This window comes from Scyliorhinus canicula, chromosome 11 (assembly GCF_902713615.1).
Source record: "Scyliorhinus canicula chromosome 11, sScyCan1.1, whole genome shotgun sequence".
Taxonomy (NCBI): Eukaryota; Metazoa; Chordata; class Chondrichthyes; order Carcharhiniformes; family Scyliorhinidae; genus Scyliorhinus; species Scyliorhinus canicula.
In genome coordinates, this window is record NC_052156.1 from 120,753,444 (window position 1) to 120,779,108 (window position 25,665).

The following is a 25,665-nucleotide window of genomic DNA, read 5'->3' on the forward strand; positions in this document are numbered from 1 at the left end:
ATTGTTGAGCCTAATAGCCATTTTTCTGGCTGCTAAAAATTCCTATATAATAAGATCGATTAAGAATCCAGAATTGAAAAATTAAGGGGTTGTGTTTTTAATCACTGAGAACACAGATGAAATTGCCAAACTCATTTTGCGAAAGACTCAGACACTCTCATTTCATTAGTTTGGCACAAATTAAACCCGATGCCTACCAGGTCAAACGGCAATATTCTAATCAAATCTGCACTTGATCCCATACAGCTTATGCTAGCCTTTTTTTGTAAATAAAATATAATTAACTGTGCAGACTGAGTCCAAATGAGCACATATAAAAAAATCAATATTCACAGTTTATGTTAGTGTAGCCACCTGGGTTGGCCACTTCCCGACTTTAAAATGGAGATTCGCTAAGAATGCAGGGAAATTCAGCCAAGGACAGAAAAACAAGCAGGTGCAAAATCTCCTGTATATTAGACCTTGCAGAAACCCAGACAGCACTGAAACTGACAACCATCTACACATACTGATGAGCAATCCCCGGGAACAATTGAAACAGTTAAGATAATCGAGGCCAAGCCAGACTCCTCGGCGCCAGCAGGAGCCAAGACAAAGCAAGGCCAACGGACACTTAGGAACCGCCCAACGATCAGGGAACAGCTCCAGTATTGGAGAAATCGATCCAAGTGATCAGAACTCAGTCCAATCACTTGGAACCAGGTACGGGGTCCGCCCAAAGGGGCGCGAAGCCCCTGGGGACTATAAAGTTGAGTCCCCAAGTTCAATTCGTTCTTCTTGGCACTTGGCTCTCAGCGAGCAGAGTCCAGCCTAACAGCTTCTTGGCAGCTCTCAAAGAACTCTTGACCGTGACTCTCAACTCGGAGAGACTTGCCTAGCAGCTGCACCAACAAGTGTCCAGTTAATGCACGCTATGAGATAGGCGCTCCTAACCATTAGTCCATACCAGCTGGAAGCCTGCAGACTCAGGATCGAACGAGAGGCCAATTGTTCCCCTGACCTAGTGGGTCCCTTTTCCAAAGCTAAGTATTGGCCTGTCAGTGTTAGTGATAGCCTAGTGAATAGTATTTTATGCATGAGTAGCGATTGACTGTGTATTTAATAAATATGTTTTGATTTGAACCTCACTAACTGGTGTATTGAGTTATTGATCAGCACTTGAACTTGAACCTCGTGGTGGTATCATAAAGATACCTGGCGACTCTAGAGCAAGGTTATAAAACAGAGCAATTAAGTGTAAAGCACACTTAGCAACATTTAGCAACATTTAGTGGCGACTCCGCTGGGACTCGACTTAGAAGTGCCCCCCCCCCCCCCCCCCCCCCCCACTCCGAGAGAACCCAGAAATTTGAAATTAGAATCCAATTGGGAACAGAAATAACCACAAGTGTTCAAGCAGTTCTGATCAATCCTCATAATTCGGAAGTGTGTCAATGCATACGTAACTAACAGGGTTATAAGGTAAACCTGATAGATTTTTTTGCGAAAAACTGTCGGGAGTTTGTTTTCCAGAAATTAGCGAAAGCCGTACCCGTATTCACAGCACCGCCTTAGTACCCCTCGTTCTAAATTTTAAAAAGAGAATACAGATAGGAAAAATGGCAATGAAGGCAATGGAACGCCTCATGAACCCTCAAGAATTCGTGGTCGCAGCGACCAGCAGTAGGATAGGACAGTATCCCATTTGGGAAGAAGAGATAAGGAAGTACCTCAAAGGGAAGGGATGGCCCCTTTGGAGTGACTTTTGTTTAAATGAGGAAACAGATCCTGGGAGTATAGGACATACTTGGTGGGAGAACTTGAGCGAAATCCATAAGAAGAGCTTAGGGAAAGCTCGCAAGCCGATGGCAATCGTGTCCTGTCTGGCACAATTGCGAGGCACAGAGGAGGTCGTTTGGACGCTCCGCAAAGAGTTAGAAGAGAGAAATCAAATGAGTAAAGCTGACGTTAGTGAGATAGAGAGAGAGAATATAGAATGAAGAAGGAAGTTAGCAGCAAAGGACGGAGCGGTGGATGATGCCAAGAGGGCACACCAGTCTTGTCTGGCGCATCTGAGCAGCTTCCAGACCCAATATGATAAGGCCTATCAGGACACACAACGTGCAGTCCTGGTAAGAGAAGTTTGCAAGAGCCTCCGCAACGCTCACAGTAGGTGAGTATGCTAACAAGATTAGCGCAGTTAGTGATTTTTGGTTTGACCTGACCACGATTAGCGCAGACAGACAGGTTGGGGAGGTTCTGTAGAAAAACAGGACAGCATTTGCAAGTCATAAACATGACTGTGGCAGGATGGCTGATTCGGTTCAAATTACAGGATCTGACCCTAGACCCCAAAAGCAATATGGATTTCCCCAAGAGGCACAAGGAGAAATCTCAAAAGTTATTGATAGTTTATTAGAGCAGGGCCTACTTAGATCAGTAGCGTCTACTAATAATGCCCCGATTTGGCGAGTGAGAAAACCCGACGGATCATGGCGACTGACCATCGATTACTGGGAACTCAAGAAAATCACCCCCGCAGCAGCCCTCACGGTGGCCACAAGTCCCAAGACCATGCTCAAACAGGGACTCAACTCACGATATTTTACGGCTTTGGACATCAGTAATGGATTCTGGTCCATTCCATTGGCAAAAGGGTGCCAGTACAAATTTGCCTTCACATTTAAAGGTCAGCAGTACACGTGGACATGCCTCCCACAAGGATTCCACAACTCCCCCTCCATTTTCCACCGACAGTTGGCAAATGGTTTAGCTAAATTTTCTCGCCCCGAATGTCTGGTCCAGTATGTGGACGACCTATTACTGCAGACAGACACCAAAGCAGAGCACATCTCGCTTCTGTCCGAACTCCTGGAACTCCTGCAGCAGATTAGATGCAAAGTAAACCCCAAGAAGGCCCAAATTTTGGAAAACAAAGTGATATATTTGGGAACAATTATCACGCACAGTAAATGCGAGATCGAGCATAAAAGGATTGACTCGATTGTCAAATTGCCCCTTCCCAAGAATGTTTCGGCCCTCCGGTCGTTTTTAGGACTGGTTGGCTACTATCGAAACCACATCGACGGTTTCGCCGCCAAAGCAGCTCCCCTCTCAGACCTCCTAAAGAAAGGTGCCCCTTGGGAATGGCTTCCACAGCATACGGATGCTGTGGATGTTTTGAAAAGATCCTTCATCGCAGCCCCCGCACTACAGGTTCCAGGCCCGCTTTTCCCCTATGCTATAGAGGTTGCTACCACAGATCGCACCCGTTCGGCCGTGCTCCTCCAGGAACGGCACAAACAGTCAAGACCTGTGGCTTATGCCTCCAGAGTTTTAGATCCTGTGGAGCAGGGATTTTCGGCCCGTGAAAGGCACCTGCTCGCAGTTTTCTGGGCGGTGCAATGTTTTTCTTACATAACCGGACTAAACCCCATCACAATCCTCACGGAACACACCCCCACACAACTTTTACTAGACGGACGTCTAAAGGACGGTACAGTTAGCCAGATCAGAGCAGCCAGATGGACCCTTCTTTTGCAGGGTCGGGACATCACTGTTAAAAGAACCAAGACCCACACTTTCTTAGCCGACAACCTACTTACCCAGGCACCCCCCATGAATGCGAAATCATCTCCCCACATAATAACACAGGCCCCTTCATCGTGAAAACACCCCCCAGAAAGATAGGTAGTTCACCCCAGAGCCCCCAGCACACAGACACATGCGCACCCCTAAGAATATATGTGGATTGTCCTTCCACTACATTAGACGGGAAGCGCATTACAGGATGCGGTATTTATGTTGAGGACGTGCAGGGACGCGCCCTGGAAGAAATCTCGTTAAAACTACCAGGGCACTTAGGCGCGCAGGCGGCAGAACTGGCGGCCATTGCATACATTGTAGATCACCCAGATTCCTTTCTCAGCCCAGCAGCTATATACTCGGACAGCCTCTATGTCTGCAACAGCCTTACAGAATTCCTACCCCTGTGGAAAGCAAGAGGATTTGTTTCCGTGGACGTAAAACCCCTCCCTTCAGCCCCATTGCTCCGCCACATTTTAGACAAAGCACAGGACAGGACATTTGGAATTATTAAAGTTCGAAGTCACCACCGTTCCTCCCCACCTGGGAATGTGAAAGCCGACGCACTGGCTAAAGCAGGTTCCAGGCATGGTTATATTTGGAACCCCCCCCGAAAGCCTTCCAGTAAATGCAGTTCAGGTCTCGCAGACAAATATTGAAGATTTAGTGCAGGCCCAGAAGCAGGATAATAATCTCAGGGAGATTTTAGAAGGAAAATTCCCAGCCCCGTACGATAGGTTTAAAAATGCACTGACCACACATGACGGTGTGGTTCTAAAAGACACCCTTTATGTGGTTTCTGAACAGGACAGGAATCAGCTTATTTGTTTGTTCCACGATAGTCATGGGCATCAAGGAATTGACCCCACTACAGCCCACCTCAGGCAGCTCTGTTGGTGGCCGCATTCAAAGGAAGACGTCACGCACTATGTAGAAAATTGCCTTATCTGTGCCCAAAACAATCCGGACAGATATACGAAGAAAGCTCAGCTTAGCCACACCCGCCCAGTTAATGGCCCCTGGACTAACCTCCAGATTGATTTTACAGGACCATTGCCCCCTTGCAGGAATGGTTACAAGTATGTGTTAGTTGTCATAGACACGTTTACGAAATGGGTTGAAGCATTCCCATCTAGGACAAATACATCAAAGACCACGGCTAAGATTTTAACCCACCACATCTTTACGAGATGGGGACTCCCCCGCAGCATTGAATCCAACCAAGGTTCCCATTTTACGGGACGTGTAATGAAAAACGTCCTCACGATATTTGGCATTACCCAAAAATTCCACACAGCATACCACCCCCAGTCGAGTGGTATCGTGGAACAAATGAATCGGACCCTAAAAGCAACCCTGAGGAAAATGGTCCAACAAAATAACACCACTTGGGATTCAGTCCTCCCTTTTGCATTAATGTTTTTGCGTAACACTGTTTCCACTTCCACAGGATACACCCCACACACTCTCATGACCGGACGCCCCATGAAAGGCACAGAATTTTTATTAGGACTTGACTTGTCCAGCCCCGAAGTGACGGCCCTCACCCACGAGAATGCAGTGAACCAATTGGTAGAGAATGTTAAAACGGCTCAGCTAGCGGCTGCAGTAAAATTAGAATTAGAATTAGAATTAGAACAGTACAGCACAGAACAGGCCCTTAATGTTGTGCCGAGCAATGATCACCCTACTCAAGCCCACGTATCCACCCTATACCAATAACCCAACAACCCCCATTAACATTATTTTTTTAGGACACTAAGGGCAATTTAGCCTGGCCAATCCACCTAACCCGCACATCTTTGGACTGTGGGAGGAAACCGGAGTACCCGGAGGAAACCCACGCACACACGGGGAGGATGTGCAGACTCCACACAGACAGTGACCCAGCCGGGAATCGAACCTGGGACCCTGGAGCTGTGAAGCATTGATGCTAACCACCATACTACCGTGCTCCCCGGTAGGCACAAGGAAGAAACAGAGCAAGGCCTGTTTTGATAAGACAGTGCATGCGACTGAGTTTGAGGTAGGACAGCAGGTCATGCTCTCTATTTACAACCCGAGCACATTCCTGTCACCCAAGTATTCGGGTCCGTACTCAATTGCAAAGTAAGCCCCTCGGTTTATAAGATTAACTACCTCAACGGGAAGACTGTGTGGTTTCATATAATCCAGCTCAAGGCATATGGCTTGCAGTCTAACCACACACACCACGTCATGCTCGACACAGCAGACCATGCCCCGCCCACATCCAACATATCCCCAGCCTCCCCCAACACGTCCAGCCCATCCACGGACTCGACCTCGACTCCGTCCCCTAACTCCAGACTTCGCCCCGGAACGCCCACAAGCAGCAGCAGTAGAGACAGCGACTGTGACACAGACTTCAGCCACAGCACACCTCCCTACTATCCAACAGGCCCCACACCCGACGAATCTGAACACAACTCGAGTGATCCCTTCCTGATCACATTCCTTAACAGCCCTCACCAAAGACCACCGCCCTACGATGCTGACCCCAACTCTGTCCCCACAGAACTAGACACGACTATTTGGCACCGCGACACTTCGTACAGGCTCGTCCGGAACGACGAGATGGACCCAAAGTCACACCATGCAGCTTTAGCAACCCTTATCCATACGAGAGTATGGCATCCGGGAGAAGAGGATGACATTGAGTCTGACTCCAAAAACGAGAATCCCTTTGCGACCCTGTTCCCAACAGATAACTGAGATGTCCAGATGATGTTTTAAAAAGGAACCGCTTGAGAGAAACGGTGTCCTTTCTGATGGAACCTACACGATGTTCGTTGCATGTTTGTTTGTTTTGTGTTTCTATGTGTTCTTTGTTTCAGTTTCATCAGCTCCTACGGCCACACGCCCCATTTGTCCGCGGATACCTACGGGAACTTGCCGGCATGCATATCAGCCAAAACCGCTGAGAACTTGCCAGAACCCAGTTCATAACTGCTCTTCTGTTTTGATGGTAGAACCTTTACAGCAACCCCCCACGAAGATTACATTCGTGCCCGTTCTTGTCGGTTACTCAGGCGGTGGATAAACGGCAGTGGTTCCCACCCTGTCTGAGGACCCCCTTCTGGTCAGCCAAGCTCGGGTAGAGCACAGCCCGCCCTACCCGGGGATTCCATCCAAATTTTACCCATCGCGGCCAATACGCACCACACTTAGCAACATTTAGCAACATTTGTAATCAATTAACTGCAGAAGAATGTCTTACAATGACATTCTATAAAATTAACTACATTTATCCAGTAAGATGATCCTTCACTAAATAAACATTCTTTATAAATATGGATCTTTGGGATATGGGCATCACCTTCTTGAACTGCTGCAGTCTATGTGGTGAACGTACTCACTCTGTGCTGTTGGGGAGGGAGTTTCAGAGTTTTAACCCAATGACTAGGAAAATAACAGTGGTGTGTATCACATAAGATGAACAATTCTGTGTCACATAACATTACCACTTTGTCCAATTGCCTCTTCAGTTCTTGTTGATCATAAAGTTATGAAGTGTAACTTCACTCTAATCCTAATCGGAATTGCAATAAGGCTAACATTATTGGTCCCAATATGACTTCAAAATAGTTCTTCCAGGAAAACAAAGAATGTCATGATTCACATAAATCCATGGGCTATCACCTCGTAACTGTCAACAATTTCAACCTTCCCTATCATTCAAACATTACTTCATGAGAGACTGGCATGATGCAATTTCACAATCGTTGTGTGATACATTCTTGATCTCAGCCAAAGTAGAATGTAATGGTAAATCCTTTCAATATAGAAAATGTAATCCTTCTCTACTAGAAGATTTGGACCATCAGGTAATTCAGGCATGTCGTCTGGTGACAGATTACAAAACATCTACGAGAGAAACCTGGGAACAGTTCACTTGTCTGATGGCTCAGTTGCATCAAAATACAATTAAAAAGCCATAAAAGAAAAATAAGAAAAAGGAACAAGATCTGGGGGGAAATAAGTAATTGATCATTCTCCATGAGTTATTGCTCGAAACTACTACAAAATTAAAGCTTCTTAAAAATATTGAAGTAACTCGTTTTTTGAATGACTAAATGTATTAATGTAGTTTGTGCATTATTTGAAAAAGGCAACTCGAGTCTCGGATTGAACTGCACACCTGATTTCTTTTACATTTAAAGCTTTACATTGCATTTTCTGAATGAAATGCGATACAACAAATGCAATTTATCATGTTAACTTTATCACAGTTACATAAAAACATATTTATAAAATAATGGTCACTAATTACCTATGATTATCTATGATTAAATTACATTTTCAATGATAGTTACAATTTTCAGAATTTAGGCCAGTAATAAAACCATCTGGAAAATCCCAAATGGCCCAATGAAAGAATTCAGAATCTAGTTAGTTATTATTTATCAATGTGACTTCTGATGAGAACAAAGTCAAATGCACAAGGGTTTTGTCTGTTCATCTTCAAAAGGCACTGACAATTTGATAATAGGAAGTCAGTTACACATCTGCAGAAAATCCAATATGGCATTTTAAATTATTGAGATAAAAGAAGTCCCAATGCAGCACAAAACATACAGTTCCCAGCTAAATCATTTTTTAAAGGAGCCCAAAATCAAATGAGAGGAAAGCAATGAAGTTGAGTCAACATGATGAGAAATCAGTTTTGAAGAGACAGACAGAAGGCCACTGTGACAACACAAAGGCCTCACTTCTAACAATGCTAGAAAGCATTTTTAGATTGTCCCTTTCTGGGGAGAGTAAGTTTCCATCAAAAACACAAAATGCCAGAAAGAACAGATGAAAGAAATTGCATTAAATAGTACCCGGTCATATTGTTTTAGCTACTATTGTTAACAAAGCAAACGGCTGTTTGCTTAAGACAAAAGGCTGGATTTCTGTCTCCCAATGGCGGTGCACAATGAGCTTCTTTTGCTAGAAAATCAATATTCCCCTGCTTCCCGGCCCCAAACTATTGATGTGTGGACTTTTTACAGGTCAGGAAGGCCTTGGGTGCAAACACACATGTACCTCAACTCTGATCAGGATCCCTCGCATGAGAACCATAGGAAAATTGGATTTCCTCCCCCACACTATTTTCACCTGGTGGTGTGGTTTTGGATGCCCTAAAAAAAAGTACATCTTTGGAGAGTTTATGACCTCTGGGAAACCTGCCGCGCCAAGGCCGCACTTAGTCCTGCTTCCTGCACTTAGGTGTTCCGCTCGCTGTAACTCCTCAGTGCAGGAGGCGATTGGAAAGTCGTTTAGAAATGGCGTCCTGATCTCTCACCTCCCAACGTGACCCCCGAACCCCCAAAGCCCCATCTCACCTATAAGGGGAGCCTTGCCACCACATCGCACTAGTGTAGGGCACTTCCGGGCCCAAACTCTGTCACAGAAAAAATGCCAGCTTGGCACCCTTGCACTGCCAGCCTGGCATGCATGCAGTGCCCATGTCAGCTGGCAGTGCCACCTTGGAAGTGCCACTTTGGCACCTTGGACGTGCCAGGCTGACACCCAGTTGGCACTGCCAGGGTGCCAGGTGGCATGAGCAGTGCCAGGATTCCACCGTGCCCAAAGGGCAAGTATCTGGAGGCTTGCAATCCCCTTGGGGTCCCCCTTGGTGGTAGCCACATTACCAGAAGGATGTGGATGCTTTAGAGAGGGTGCAGAGGAGGTTCACCAGAATGTTGCCTGGTATGGAGGGTGCTAGCTATGAAGAAAGGTTGAGTAGATTAGGATTGTTTTTGTTGGAAAGACGGAGGTTGAGGGGGGACCTGATTGAGGTCTACAAAATTATGAGAGGTGTGGACAGGGTGGATAGCAACAAGCTTTTTCCAAGAGTGGGGGTGTCAATTACTAGGAGTCATGATTTCAAGGTGAGAGGGGGAAGGTTTAAGGGAGATGTGTGTGGAAAGATTTTAACGAAGAGGGTGATGGGTGCCTGGAATGCTTTGCCAGCGAAGGTGGTAGAGGCGGGCACGATAGCATCATTTAAGATGCATCTAGACAGATATATGAACGGGCGGAGAACAGAGGGAAGTAGATCCTTGGGAAATAGGCGACAGGTTTAGATAAAGGATCTGGATCGGCGCAGGCTGGGAGGGCCGAAGGGCCTGTTCCTGTGCTGTAATTTTCTTTGTTCTTTGTTCAATGTGTGCTGTTCTGTCTGGTCCCCCTTTATAGAGAGAAACACTGAACAGCACTCACCCGAGGACTCCGAGGCAAAGGAGTTAGATCCCAACACCTCGGATAGATCAGGGGAGCCTTGCCACCGCATCGCACTAGTGTAGGGCACTTCCGGGCCCAAACTCTGTCACAGAAAAAATGCCAGCTTGGCACCTTTGCACTGCCAGCCTAGCACGCATGCAGTGCCCATGTCAGCTAGCAGTGCCACCTTGGAAGTGCCACTTTGGCACCTTTGACTTGCCAGGCTGACACCCAGTTGGCACTGCCAGGGTGCCAGGTGGCATGAGCAGTGCCAGGATTCCACCGTGCCCAAAGGGCAAGTATCTGGAGGCTTCCAATCCCCTTGGGGTCCCCCTTGGTGGTAGCCACATTACCAGAAGGATGTGGATCAGCTGTCTGACTCTAATATGCAGATTCGCAAAATAGTTATTCCGCCCTTAATATCGCCACGACTCACAAGATCACATACAGTTGCGCAAGGTGTAACGAGCTGGGTAGATCCCCGAAAAGGGTTCTCCCGACATCTACCAACATGCTGTGCTGCTTTTTGAGCACACCATGCCCAATAGATCACGCCCAAAGTAGTTTGCTTGATTGCCATCCCATCCACTACCTTAAATATTCAGTCCTATTGCCACCAGTGCATAATGGTAGCTGTGTATATCACCTACAGGGTACACTGCAGTAACACAGCAAGGCTCTGTCAATAGCGCCTTCCAAACCCACAACCACCTAGAATAACAAGCACAGCAGACATGTGGGACCCGCGAGCCACTAAATCACTGTTCACATCCTTAGAGATATTGTGACCACTGTGGGAAACCTGCCACACGAAGGTCGCACTTAGACCTGTTTCCTGCACTGAGGGATTCCGTTCACTCGAACTCATCAGTGCAGAAAGAGATTGGGAAGTCATTTAAAAATGGCGTCCTGATCTCTCAATCCCCCCCCCCCCCCCCCCCCCCCCCACCGATATGACCCCCGAACCCCCCAAAGCCCCAACTCACCTACTGGAAGATCCAGCTGACGTGAAATGCTGGAAAATTCTGACCTTTTCAGCTGTTGATTGAGGTATTGCTTATCAAAATATTTTCTGATTTTGACTTCCGGTTGTGGTGATGCGGAGCAAAGCCGCACGTTCGGTAGCTCCCGCTATTTTTGTATTTTTGGGCTCTTTTAAGGGCCCATAGCGGTGCTGGTTGGACTTTTCTCCGGGTGGGAACACTTCCACTAAGATTATCTGCCGGTGGATGGACTGAACCAGGAGCGGAGCAGTCAAAAAATCGGCTTTGGAGCAGAGAAAGGTGCGAGGCAGGAAAAGCAAGATGGCGGCGGGCGGGGAACCAGCAGCGTGGCAGCAGTGGGCGCGGGAGCAGCAGGAGCTGCTTCAGAGAGCTGAAGGCCGAGATCCTGGAACCGTTTCAGGCCTCGCTGGACAAGTTGACGGCGACTCAGACGGCTCAGGGTGCGGAGATCCGAGAGTTACAGCAAAAGGCCTCAGAGAGCGAGGACAAACTCCTGGGCCTGGCAGTGAAGGTGGAGTCGCACGAGGGGCTCCACAAGAAGTGGTTAGCGAGGATGGAAGAGATGGAGAACCGCTCCCGTCGGAAAAACCTGCGGATTCTGGGCCTCCCAGAAGGCTGGAAGGTTCGGATTTGGGGGCCTACGTGGCTATGATGCTGAACTCGCTAATGGGCGCAGGGTCGTTCCAGGGACCCTTGGAGCTGGAGGGGGCCCATCGAGTGCTGTTGAGGAAACCCAGGTTAAACGAGCCCCCTCGGGCGGTGCTGGTCCGTTTCCACCGCTTCGTCGACCGTGAGTGTGTGCTGAGATGGGCGAAGGAGAGGAGTAGTAAGTGGGAGAACGCGGAGATCAGGATCTATCAGGACTGGAGTGCGGAGGTGGCAAAGAGAAGGGCTGGTTTTAATCGGGCGAAGGCAGTGCTTCACAAGAAGGGAGTGAAGTTTGGCCAGTTACAGCTCTGGGTCACGTATAAAGACCGCCAGCTCTACTTCGACTCTCCAGAGGAGGCCTGGGCTTTTGTCCAGGCAGAGATGCCGGACCCGAACTGAGGACTGGGGGCTGGGGAATGATGTACATAGTCCGGAGGCTTTGTCCTCCTTGGTATCCTTTCGCTTTATTGGTTGTATTTGATGATGCCTTTTTGCTGTTCTGCTTTTTCGATTTTTGGGACTGTTATTTGTCTACTTGGGTGCTTTTTTGTTTTCATGGGTGGAGGGTTGGGGAGCAGTTCGCGGTCCTTTTGGGTCATGTGCCTGTCTTTTTCCGCGTGTTGGGTCGGGGGGGCGGGGTTTGGGATGGAAGCGCGGGCTTTCCTCCCGTGCTGGAGGAGCAGTGGGCGGGGCCGGCACTGGGTGGGGGGGGAGTGGTGGTTGTGTTGCATCGGTGGGGGGGGGGGGGGGGGGGGGGGGGGGGACGTTGGGATAGCGGGAGCAGCTGGGGTCAGCAGGAGTCGGCTGACTTACGGAAGTACAATGGAAGGGGTTACGCAGCTAGGGGGGGGGCCTAGCTTGGAACGGGCCTGGGGGGGGGGGGGTTCTGCGGGCACGTGGTGAGCTGAGGGAGAGCTATGGCTGATAGGCGCAGAGGGGGGGGAACACCCCCCAGATTCGGCTGGTCACATGGAACGTGAGGGGGCTGAATGGACCGGTGAAGCGGTCACGGGTCTTGCCGCATCTGAAGGGGCTGGATGCGGACGTGGCTATGCTCCAGGAGACGCACCTTAAGGTGGCGGATCAGGTGAGACTGAGACGAGGTTGGGTTGGACAGGTATTTCACTCGGGGCTTGATGCGAAGAATCGAGGGGTGGCGATTTTAGTTGGCAAGAGCTTGTCGTTTGTGGCGTCGAGTATGGTGGCGGACAGCGCAGGTAGATACGTAATGGTTGCTTCTGGTTAATGTGTACGCCCCCAACTGGGACGATGCGGACTTCATGAGGCGAATGTTGAGCCGGATCACGGACCTGGAGACGGAGGGGCTTGATCTCGGGAGGGGATTTGACCCAGCCCTGGATCGTTCGAGGTCAAGGACGGGTAAGAGGCCGGCGGCGGCCTCAGTGCTGAGGGGGTTTATGGATCAGATGGGAGGGGTAGACCCTTGGAGGTTTTTGAGGCCGGGAGGTAGGGAGTTTTCCTTTTTCTCCCATGTCCACAAGGCATATTCCCGGATTGATTTTTTTGTCCTCAGCAGGGCGCTAATCCCGAGAGTGGTGGGGGCGGAGTATTCGGCGATAGCCATATCTGACCATGCCCAGCACTCGGTGGACCTGGAGCTGGGGGAGGGGAAGGATCAGCGCCTGCTGTGGAGGTTAGATGTGGGGCTGCTGGCAGAGGAGGAAGTATGTGGGCGGGTCCATAGGTGCGTAGTGGGGTATTTGGAAGCCAATGATAACGGGGAGGTGCAAGTTGGGGTGGTCTGGGAAGCGCTGAAGGTGGTGGTTAGAGGGGAGCTGATATCTATTCGGGCGCACAGGGAGAGGGCGGAGAGGGTTGAGAGGGAGAGGTTGGTGGAAGAAATGGTAAGGGTGGACAGGAGGTATGCGGATGTCCCGGAAGAGGGGCTTTTGAGGAAGCGTCGCAGTCTCCAAGCCGAGTTCGATATACTAACCACCCGGAAGGCGGAGGCACAGTGGAAGAGGGCGCAGGGGGCGGTATATGAGTACGGGGGGCAAGCCGGATGCTGGCCCACCAGCTCCGGAAGCAGGAGGCAGCGAGAGAGATAGGGGGAGCCACAGATGCAGGAGGGAACTTGGTGCAGAGTGGTAGGGACATTAATGAGGTGTTCAGATCCTTTTATGAGGGGCTGTACCGGTCGGTGCCCCCTAGGGAGGTGGGCGGGATGGACCGCTTTCTGGATAAGCTGGAGTTCCCAAGAGTGGAGTATGAGCGGGTGGAGGGTCTGGGGCCCCCAATCGAGTTGGAGGAGCTGATAGAGGCGCTGGGGAGCATGCAAATCGGGAAAGCACCGGGGCCTGATGGGTTCCCGGTTGAGTTTTACAAGAAATTCTCAGATCTGCTGGGCCCGCTGCTTGTGATGACCCTGAATGAGGCGAGGGCGGGGGGGGCTTTGCCCCTGACAATGTCTAGAGCAATAATCTCACTAATCCTGAAGCAGGATAAGGACCCCCTCCAATGTGGGTCTTATAGGCCGATCTTGCTCCTCAACGTGGAGGCAAATTTGTTGGGCAAGTTACTGTCCAGGAGGGTGGAAGATGTGGTCCCGATGGTTATACACGAGGACCAAACGGGGTTTGTGAAGGGGAGACAGCTGAATGTTAATGTGCGGCGGCTGCTCAATGTTATGATGATGGCGTCGGCGGATGGGGAGGCGGAAATAGTAGCATCGATAGATGCGGAGAAAGCTTTCGATAGATTGGAGTGGAGCTACCTGTGGGAAGTGTTGAGGAGATTTGGTTTGGTGAGGAATTCATTAGCTGGGTGAGGCTGCTGTATAGTGCCCCAGTAGCGAGCGTGGTGACGAATGGGAGGAGGTCGGAAGACTTTTGGCTGCCCTGGGGGACGAGGCAGGGGGTGGAAGAGCTGAAAGCAAAGTGGGAGGTGGAGCTAGGGGAGGAGATCAACATGGGGACTTGGGCGGACGCACTGGGGAGGGTGAATTCGTCCTCTTCTTGCACACGGCTCAGCTTGATTCAGCTGAAAGTGCTGCAGAGGGCGCACATGACTGGGGCCAGGATGAGCTGGTTCTTTGGGGGAAGAGGACAGATGTGGGAGGTGCTCGGGGGGCCCAGCGAACCATACCCACATGTTTTGGCCGTGTCCGGCGTTGGATGGGTTCTGGAAGGGGGTGGCGGGGACCCTGTCCAAGGTGGTCGGCTCCAGGGTGGAACCGGGCTGGGGGTCTCGCGATCTTTGGGGTAGCATCGGAGCCGGGAGTGCAGGAGGCGAGAGAGGCCGGCATTCTGGCCTTTGCGTCTCTAGCAGCCCGGCGTAGGATTCTTTTGCAGTGGAGGGACGCAAAGCCCCCGAGCCCGGAGGCCTGGGTTAACGACATGGCCCGGTTCATCAGGCTGTAGAAGGTCAAGTTTGCCCTGAGGGGATCGGTACAAGGGTTCTTCTGGCAGTGGCAGCCCTTTCTCGATTTTCTGGCGGAGGGTTAGAGGGTGGTCAATCTCAGCAGCAACCCGGGGGAGGAGGAGTAAGGGGGGGGTTAGGGATCTGTTAAGGGGGTTTGTTTTTGCGACTGTTTGTCTGTTACTTTCTTGTTTTTTTTGTATTGTTATTAATTTATTGCTTTGTATTGGGAGGGGGGTGTTCTTTCTGTTTATTTTTATACTCTGTTTATTTTATTGTTGGGAGAAAATTTGTAGTTGAAAAATTTGAATAAAAATTATTTTCAAAAAAAATATTTTTATTCTGATTTTGTTTTGCACAGAAGCGTATCATATTACCTCAAACTCAGACAAATAGAAAGAAGGAACTTCTGTCGCGCCTTTCAGGGCCTCAAGAAGTCCTGAGGCCTTCCACACCTGCAACTAAGTATTTCTGAAGTGCAGTCACTGTTGTGATACAGGGAAACATGGCAGCCAATTTGCACACAGCAAGGTCCACAAGCTCTGCTATAGTGAAAGGATGATTGGTGATCAACGTCATAGGAAAAGCTGTTCTTCTTTGAATATTGCTGTGATCTGGATAGTACAATGCAACTTCAGTAATAAGCACAAAGAAAATACTGCTGAACACTATTGTTGCCAACAGATAGTCGGCAGCTGGTATTGAGGACCTGCCAACTGTAGTTCCTGCAATTATTTTGAATTTCATTGAAACCCCCATACTATTGGCCGACACACTGGAACACAATAATTATATCATTAATTATTTTAGAATGTGTGCTTGGATACAGTACCAATTGGGCATTAACACAGAAATTCATGTAACGGTAATGTGCTTATATTTTTAGTTTCAATGAATCAATGTTTAATGATAAAGTGGGCTGCCATTGGGTACGTATTGAAGGCGACTCAATTTTCTTTCCTCGCATCCTTTGGCTTCACGAATCCTTCAATGACCTCGTTACTTTCCTTCTACTTCATGTAAACATCTACAGCTTGTTAAAAAATGGCACAAATTCAAATTGCAAAATAACAAGCACTTATTTTTCATTTCCTGACCTGGAAACATTCTGAATGAAAATGAGCACAATACACTGTGAAATGTCTGTGTGACACAGATTATGAATTTAATCATTGATGATAGTTAGAGTTCCTTGAAACAAAAAGAAATGTAAAAATAAATTAATCTATCAGTTGCCTTTGTTTTATCTTAATGCTATGATAATTCCATTTTCTAATTGTACTAATGATTGCTCACAATCCTCAGATTATACATTCATGTCAGATTTTATTCCATCTGCTTCGGTGGTCAGAAAACACACGTGTTACTCTTGATGGTGAGCCTATCCGCCCATTAAATTTCTCAATCCCATTTTCAGTTTTTAGAAACTTGGCAGTCAAAGCGGTATTTCAGAATCAACTTGGAGTATATTTTCATACACTCATCAGGATTTTGGGTAAAGCAAGGAAGGTCGTCATGTCCAATTTCAATTTTTGCCACAGTTGGAAGTATTTCATCAATTCAAGCATAACTTGAGTCAAGAATTTCTTCCTTGATCTGGACAACTTTTGATTGTAAAAGGTGAATCTGTGTGAAAAGACTGGTCCATTCGGTTTGAAACTATTTTCATCTGAGTTGAATATGATTTATCAAAGTGGTAGGGGACAATGGGCTGGATATTCCTTTTGGGAACATGTTTGGCGAGTCAAGCCATTTCCTACCTCGCAAACTGCTCTCCCACCTGATGCATGGATTTTGCGTGATTTTCATCTTCTCCCGCAAGGTTGGGGTTTGCAGTGTGGTTTGTGAACAGCAAACCCCTATGAGAGGGGTGTTGGGGCAGGTTGGTGAGAAGGCCAGGTTGGTTCTCAATGACAGCAGAAAGGCATCTAATGTGGTTTGAATGGACCCTAAACATAATCTCTCACCCTTCACACTCCCCCACCTAACCACTGCCACCCATGCCCCCTCCATGCATCCTCCATAGCTACACACAGTGCCCACTTCCGTGCCACATCAATGGAAAACTTTATACATTCCTTGAGGAAAAGCATAAATCGCTCATCAACTAGTAAAAACCTTCATCAAACACTCCATAATTTGGACTGAAAATAAGTGCTACCATGTGAAAAAAACCTATGTAATACTTGTAATCTTATTAGATTGTGTCAACAGACCAGAAACTACATCAACAGCACAATCAGTGGTGCCTTCTCCTCTTCCAAAATAGCTCTATAAACCGCTGACACTACCCCCTTCACCAGTCCTCCTGTCATCAGCACCTCCTCCAGCAATGTGGAGGCCGGCTCCACCGGGAAGCACTGTATCTCCTTTCTGGCAAAATCCCGAACCTGCATGTATCTAAACATTTCACCCTGCTCCAGCCCATACTTTCCTTCCAGCTCCTTCAGCCCTGAAAACCGACCCCTAAGGAACAAATCTTTTAGTGTCTTAATCCCCTTCTTCTCCCATTTCCGAAAATTTCCATCCCACCAACCTGGCTCAAATCTGTGGTTCCCCTAAATCGGCATTTCCCTTGACCTGCCCCCAACCCGAAGTGTTGGTGAAACTGCCTCCACATTCTCAATGAAGCTATTATTACCGGACTCCCTGAATACTTCCCCGGGGAGGAAGAGTTGGGAGAGGATCCGGAGGAGGGGTTCTGGTATGAGGTGCGCTGGGGAGTAAATGCCTCCACCTCGTGCGCGAGGTTGGGGCTGATACAGCTGAAGGTGGTATACAGAGCACACCTCACGAGGGTGAGGATGAGCCAATTCTTTGAAGGAGTAGAAGATGTGTCTCAACGTTGCGGGGGAACCCCGCTAATCATGTTCATATGTTTTTGTCCTGTCCAAAGCTAAAGGATTACGGAAGGAGGTTTTTAGGGTATTTTCTAAAGTGGTGCACGTGAGACTGGACCCGGGCCCCTGGGTGGCCATATTCGGAGTGATGGACCAGCCAGGGTTGGAAACAGTTGCGGAGGCAGATGTTGTAGCCTTCGCCTCATTGATCGCCCGAAGGTGGATCCTGATGGGATGGAGAGAAACCTCTCCACCCTGTGCACTGGCGTGGCGGGGGACTTGTTGGAATTTTTGACTCTTGAGAAGATTATGTTTGAACTGAGGGGAAGGATGGAGGAGTTCTACAATTCATGGGCATTATTCATCATGCACTTTCAAGAACTCGATAACATTGAACATTAGTTGGGGGGGTGGGTGGGAGGGTTGGCGGGAGGGGGGTGGTGTGTGTTGATGGTGACTATGGGTGATTCCTGATTCCTTTTTTGTTATTTGTTTATGTGAACATGCGGGCTAATGTTTGGGGTTTGGTGGGAGGATGGGATGGTTGTTATTGATATGGGGATTGACATATTTGTTACTGATTATTGTTTGTTGTTGTAAATTTGTTGGGTGTACATTTGGGAGAAAATGTGAAAAAGGAGATTTTAAAATATTTTTTAAAAACAGCACAATCATTTATTAAAATCTCTTAAATTGCCGTTACATAGGAATTAGGTGCAGAAGTAGGCAATTCAACCCTTCAAGCCTGCTCCGCCATTCAATCAGGTCATGGCTGATCTCTTCCTGGTCACAAATCCGCCTCCCCACCTGTTACTCATATCCCTTTCACCTGTTATATCTGTCTTTTTCTTGAAACCATTGAATGACTCAGATTGCACCGCTCTCTTGGCAGCAAGTTCCACAAATTCAACACCCTCTGCGAGAAGTAGTTCCTCCTCAACTCAGTTCGACATCTACCGCCTTTCAACCTATATCCGTGACCAAGGGGGAACATTTGATCTACATTTCCTTTATCAATCCCATTTAGTATTTTGTACACCTTGATCAGATCCCCTCTCATCCTTCAAAACTCCAGCGAGTCTACGCCCAAACTGTTTAATCTTTCCTCATAGGTCAACCCTTTTATCTCGGGAATCAATCTGGTGAACCTCCTCTGAACTGCCTCCAATGCCATCAGACCCTTCGTCAAATAAGGAGACCGAGACTGAACACAATACTCCAGATGTGGTCTCACCAACACGCTATATAATTGCAACAACACATCTACTTTTATACTCCACTCCCTTTGCAATAAATGCTAACATTCCATTTGCCTTTTTAATTACATGCTGACGTTCTGAGATTCATGAACAAAGATGCCAAGATCCCTCTGCCCAGATGCATCTTGAATCTGCTTTCCATTTAGATAATAATTTGTTTTTCTATTTTTTCATCCAAAACGGATAACCTCACACCTATCTACATTAAACTCCATCAGCCAAATTTTGGCCCAATCTCCTAGCCTATCTATATCCGTCTGTAAAATCTTTCTCTCCTCTTCACTGCATGTTTTCCCACCTATTTTAGTATCATCCGCAAATCTTACTACATTACACTCTGTCCCTGCTTGCAGATCATTTATATAAGTTGAGGTCTCCGAGGACTGAACCCTGCGGCACCCGGCTAGTTATAGTTCACCAGCCAGAGAAGGACCTATTTTTCCCGACTCTCTGCTTTCTGTCAGTCAGCCAATCCTAATCCAATCTATTACTGTACCTCTACCTCTCGTTCCTACCTGTGATCTCACATTCTGGATCAGTCTTTTATGTGTAACTTATCAAATGCCTTCTTGAAGTATAAATATACCACATCCATAGGTTCCCCATTATCCACTTTGCCAGTTACGTCCTGAAAGTTACGTACTCAAGCAAGTTTGTTAAGCATGACTTACCCCTCATAAAACCATGCTGACAATGGTGGATTGAGCTTTGTCTTTCCAAATGTTTCGTCATCTCCTCCTCAATGATTGATCCCCACCACATTTGCACCAAGTTCCTCTGCATTAACTGTAGTTTTTGAAGTCAGAGGCAAAATGTTGGTTCAGTGTCTCCACCATCTCTGTGTTCCCCATTATTACCTCACCAGTCTCGTCCTCTAAAGGGCCAACATTTACTTTAGCTATTCTCTTCCTCTTTATATACTTACAGAAGCTTTTGGTACCAGTGTTTATGTTTACTGCTAGTTTCCTTGCATAGTTCACCTTAGCTCTTTCGATTTTATTTTTAGTAGCCTTTTGCTGAACCTTAAAGTTTTCCCAATCCTCCAGCTTACCCCAGCTTTTGCGCATGGTATGTCCTAGTTTTTGCCATTATGCCTTCTTTGACTTCCTTATTTAACCATGGAATGCATTTCACCCATTTACAATTCCACTTTCTCTCAGGAATGTACTTTCATTGAGTGGTATTTAATATCTCCCTGAACATCCACCATTGTTCTTCAAATGTCATAGAATTATAGAATTTACAGTGCAGAAGGAGGCCAGTTGGCCCATCGAGTCTACACCGGCCCTTGGAAAGAACACCCTACTTGAGGCCACACCTCCACCCTATCCCCGTAACCCAGTAACCCCACTTAACCTATTTGGACACTAAAGGCAATATAGCATGGGGCAACCCACCTAATCTGCACATCATTGGACTGAGAGGGGAAACCGGAGCACCTGGAGGAAACCCATGCAGACATGGGGAGAATGTGCAGACTCCGCACAGACAGTGACCCAAGCCGGGAAACAAACCTGGGACTGTGAAGCAACAGTGCTAAACACTGTGCTACTGTCCCACCCTTACAGGTATGAAGGCACCGCTGTCCTCCCTTCAATTGTCTGACCCCAGTCTACTTGGGCCAACTCTTTCCTCAGGCCTGTATAATTACCTCTGCCCAACCCTAACCTCTGCCCAACTTTAAAACTCTAGTATGGCTCTCTGTCTTCTTTCGCTCAATCTGAATTTTAAATTCTAGCATGCTGTGATCACTCCTTCCAAGAGGATCCTTTATCAAACCTTCTCATATTCTTCTCAGGTGAATGGAACACTGCTATGCTGAAAACATTATCACTTGAAACTCATCCAAGTATTCATAATGGTCAAATCTGTCCAAACAATAGAGAACTCTCCAAGATGGAAAGAATAGAAGGTGCTCATTTCAATTACAAAGCACAAAAGCAGTTTTCTTTTAATCAGCCAGGGCTGTCACTCAATTCAAATCACAGTACAAAAGACGAAAGCCAAGGCTGAAGGGACATTTTGTTAGCATTTTTCACTGCATGACGGCACTTTCTCCATTGGAGAATTACTGTTATGAGGGCCAGGTTACTGCAGCATGACATATCGCAGTGATGAACCACTGCATTAAAAACACATATCCATTACATGCAGAACCTATTAGTGACAGTGGAAGGGGTGTAAACATTACAGTTGCCTTTTCAATGTCCCTGACTCCTCATCAGGCTTTACATTTGCTTCACAAACTCTCAAACTTGGACTGCTTTCAATGGGCTTCCACAATCCCAGAACTCCAGAAAACAACACTGAAGGGAATTGTATTTTTGTCCCCCATTTAAAGTGGAGAACCTTTTTCACACTGGGCATTCCTGATCTGCAAAAGTGCCATGGCGTGGGGTGCAGAGAAAATTCTTACCTCCTCCGAAAAAAGAAAAAATGTGGCCATTTGTCAATGGACTTCCGGTAGCGGCCACAGTGTGAGTGGCCGCACATTTGGTGGCTCCCACTCGTAGTGGAATTTGCGGACCTTTTCCCCAGCTGATGGATGGATCTTTTGATTAAAAAAGGAGCAGGAGGGGTGGTAGGAGAGAATGCCCCACCGGTGGATGGATTCGTGGACCAGAAGTGACTGAAAAAGAAGGGAACAGTTGGTGGTAACTGGAGCGGTGCCTGCAACACAGGGGAAGATGGCGGAGGGTAAGGGATTGGCCCTACTCTCTTAATGGTTAATGGAGCAGCTGGTGGGCTTCCTCAATGAGAATTTCACCCAGCAGAGGAAGAAGAATTTGGAGGACCTGGCGAGGGTGGTGGACCCGATAAAGGCAGAGGTCGACCGCATGGAGACGAGGCTGGAGGCCCAGAGCCAGGCGATCCAGAGTATGGAGTAAACGGTGGGGGAACGAGAAGCAGCTTGCATCGATGCAGTGGAGATGGGGCTGATGCGGAATAAACAGAGGTGGCTGCAGGAGAAAGTGGAGGACGAGAATCAATCTTGCAGGCAAAATGTGAGGATCATGGAACTGCAGGAGGGCAGTTAGGGTGCGGACGCCGACGTGTATGTTGCTCCAATATTCGAGAAGCTGCTGGGTGAGGGGGCATTTGGAAGTGGACCGGGTACACAGGGCGCTGATGAGAAAGCGGCAGGGGAACGAGCCACCGACGGCGATAGTGGTGCGCCTACTTGTGACAATAAGAGATTATTATTATTATTATCCCCACACATCCACCCTATCCCCGTAACCCCAACTGACCTTTTTTTTTAACACTAAGGGCAATTTAGCATAGCCAATCTACCTAACCTGCGCATCTTTGGACTGTGGGAGGAAACTGGAGCACCCGGAGGAAACCCATGCAGACACGGGGAGAATGTGCAGACTCCGCACAGACAGTGACCCAAGCTGGGAATCGATCCTGGGACCCTGGAGCTGTGAAGCAACTGTGCTAGCCACTGTGCTAGCGTGCTGCCCTATAAGGGTCGGGAGCTGTAATTCAGGAAAATGTGACTCAACGTTCCCTCTGAGTTGCATGAGTGACACAGGAATGTGTCATTTAGGAGACAAAACAATCAGCACACAAACCTTGATCCCTTTCAGATCCCCATATGAATGACTGCATGGCAATGTCAAAAGCACTGCATGGTGCAAGAAAATTAGGGGGACAATTGGTAGGAATAAGCTTGAATTCAGCCTAGACACCAGAATGAACTTGTTGGGCTACGTAGTGTTTTAGACTCGGTGTATCAAAGGTTATAACTCTCCCCAGTTGTTCAGCTAACGAGAAGCATTTACCATATAACCGTTTGATCATGCTGGAGGGACTGCTATTCCTCTGGGAGTGTAGTCAGTGGAGCAATTATGAAGTAAACATTTCATCTGTCAACAGGAGCTTACACCGTCAGCTTCAATCCAAAGCAGTTATGATTCTTGAAAAGTAAATGTTGACTTCAGCTGAGGGAATTCAGAGTTGCGTATGCAGCATACATCGTAACAGGCACACAGCCTGAAACCAGTTGTTACATTCCCCTGGTTACAACTACAACTTGCATTTACATGGTAACTTTAGCAGAGGAAATAATCACAAACTGGTTTACAGATGTGCAATCAGAATCAGATAAAATATTGACACTGAGCCAAACAAGGACATATCTTGACAGATGACTAAATATTTGTCAAAGAGGTAGATTTTAAAAGGAGCGAAAAGAGGGAGAGAGATTTAGGGAGAAGGTAACAGTGTTTAGCACCGAGTTGACTGAAGGATGGCTACCATTGGTGGGTAAAAGCTCAAAAGGTAGGATTTGGAAGTTCCTTTTTTTAAAATAAATTTAGAGTGCCCAATTCATTTTTTCTAATTAAGGGGCAATTTAGCGTGGCCAATCCACCTACCCTGCACATCTTTGGGTTGTGGGGGTGAAACCCACGCAAACACGGGCCGAATGTGCTAACTCCACACGGACAGTGACCCAGAGCCGGGATCGAACCCAGGACCTCGGTGCCGTGAGGCAGCAGTGCTAGCCACTGCGCCACCGTGCTGCCAGAATTGGTTGTTCTGGGATTAGAATCAGAGGATAAGAATTTTTCAATTTGAGGGATTGCTGGACCAGGTTCAAGTGTTCATTGATGTGTGCTGAAGATGGATGAATAGGAATTCAGGTGCAAGACAGGATTCAGAGAACAGAAAGTTTTGGATGAGCTCAATTTCATAGAAGGTGAAAAATAGGAGACCGGTCAGAAGTATATTGGGATGGTCGAATATGGAGACAATGATGAGGTTTTGAGCAGCAAATGGGCTGAGTTCGGCATGGAGGTGAAGAACGGCAGTTTTTGTGAAGAGGAGAATGTGAATTTGGTAATTTAGCTCAGGGCCAAATAGGACTGGGGATACAGGAGAAGCAGGCTGAGAATGCACAGGGCATCATTCAATATATACATGGACAGACTACCTACAAACCATGAATTGACCTCATTCATGAACGTGTCAAGGATTAAACATGAGAGCCGGGATTCTTCAATATCCTGGCCAAGTGTTGACGCCAGCGTAAACACCGGAGAGTTTCATGCTGGCGTCAGTGGACCTCTTGGCCCAGGGATTTAGTGGGCCACAGGGTGTCAGCACAGCACCGGAGTGCTGCGCGCTGTTCCGGCTCCGATACGCAGCCCTGCACTGCCGGCACAGGTCCGTGCATGGGCGTGGTGGCTGTTTCCCCGCCGGCGCAAGCGCGTGGTGGCCGTTTCCGTGCCAGCGCATGTGCGTGGTGGCCATTTCCGTGCCAGCGCATGTGCGCGGTGGCCGTTTCCGTGCCAGCGCATGTGCGTGGTTGCCGTTTCCGTGCCAGCGCATGTGCGTGGTGGCCGTTTCCGTGCCAGCGCATGTGCGTGGTGGCCGTTTCCGTGCCAGCGCATGTGCGTGGTCGCCGTTTCCACGCTGGCGCAAGCGCGTGGTGGCCGTTTCCGTGCCAGCGCATGTGCGTGGTAGCCGTTTCCGTGCCAGCGCATGTGCGTGGTGGCCGTTTCCGTGCCAGCGCGCGCAACATGGCGGAGCCATACAGTGGGCCCACGCGGAAGGAGGTTGGCACCCTCCAGATTTCAACGGTCCCCACCAGTGCCGCGTCGACCGTGCGACTGGCACTGATTCTTCTGTCGCCGGAAAATTGCATCCCGGCGTCGGAGCGGATTGGCGGGAAGTTCCAGCATCACCGGCGATTCTCCCACCTGCCGTGGGCTCGGAGAATCCCGACCGAGATTCCTACTTTGTTTCAACCCACTCACTTCCGCCAAAGTCACGTGGTGCGGGAAGGTCATTCTTAAACGTTGGTGCTCAACAATGTCACCCAGGCTCCAAGGTGATTGAATTCCCAGGTCACACAAGTCTCGTACAATGCCAGGTGCAGTAATGAACCCAGACGGCAGACAAAATCATGCTCTGTTAAGTTAGAATGTTAATTATTTTTAAGGCTTTCTTTTGAGCCAGGAGGTGCAGGATTGCTCTACGGGCCCCATACTGGAAGTCGGGGTCTCTCCTGCACTGAGCTTCCCTCCACCAATCCCAGCCAAATTGACCTCCGGGCCCCTGTCCCTCATCATTTACTTTATGACAAGAACAGTTACCTCAGGACTCCAGCTGCAGCTGCCAGATGAGATTCGGCAATGGCTTGGAGGGCCGAATGGCCTATTCCTCCGCTGTGTTGTTCTTTGTAAAAGATGGGCTGTGTTTGCCAGCGGCACAATTGTCAGCAAACCATGGAGATGTTGACATTTTCCATATCCCCTCTCCCTCCGCAGCCAAGACACTGGTTTCACAATTTTTAAAAGCACAAGTGAATCGCGCCGTCAGGAAGAGGGCCCATCGGAGAAGGAGAATCCCGGAGCCCCCAGAGAATACCGGGTCAGGCCCCCTAATGATATGCAAACAGTGTTTAAAGAACCAAATGTGACATGACAAAAACCCACGTTCTGCAATGGATGACTTGAGAGCGCAATGGCAGGTGTGACTTTCAAATGAGAAGTGGTAAAGCACCTGATGGAAAGGCATTTGCAGAGCTACAGGGAAAGGGTGTCAGTGTGGGATCGCTAGACAAGCACATGAGGGAGAAAGGAATAGAAGGATATGTGGATAGGATTAGATGAAGAGGGAGGCAAAGAGGTTCATGTGGACTACTAACACGAGCAGGGACCCATTTGGCAGAACAGGCTGTTTCTGGATTGTGAATACTTTGTAACGCTGTATAATGTTATACTGTCTAGTGCA

At 48.2% G+C, this 25,665-nt stretch overlaps 1 protein-coding gene across 4 annotated transcripts in view; it reads right to left on the reverse strand.

The window, feature by feature from the left end:
* LOC119973336 (copine-8) overlaps nt 1-25,665 on the reverse strand; it is a 449,311-nt gene that overhangs the window by 347,878 nt on the left and 75,768 nt on the right. The gene's annotated exons all lie outside the window — the stretch shown is intronic.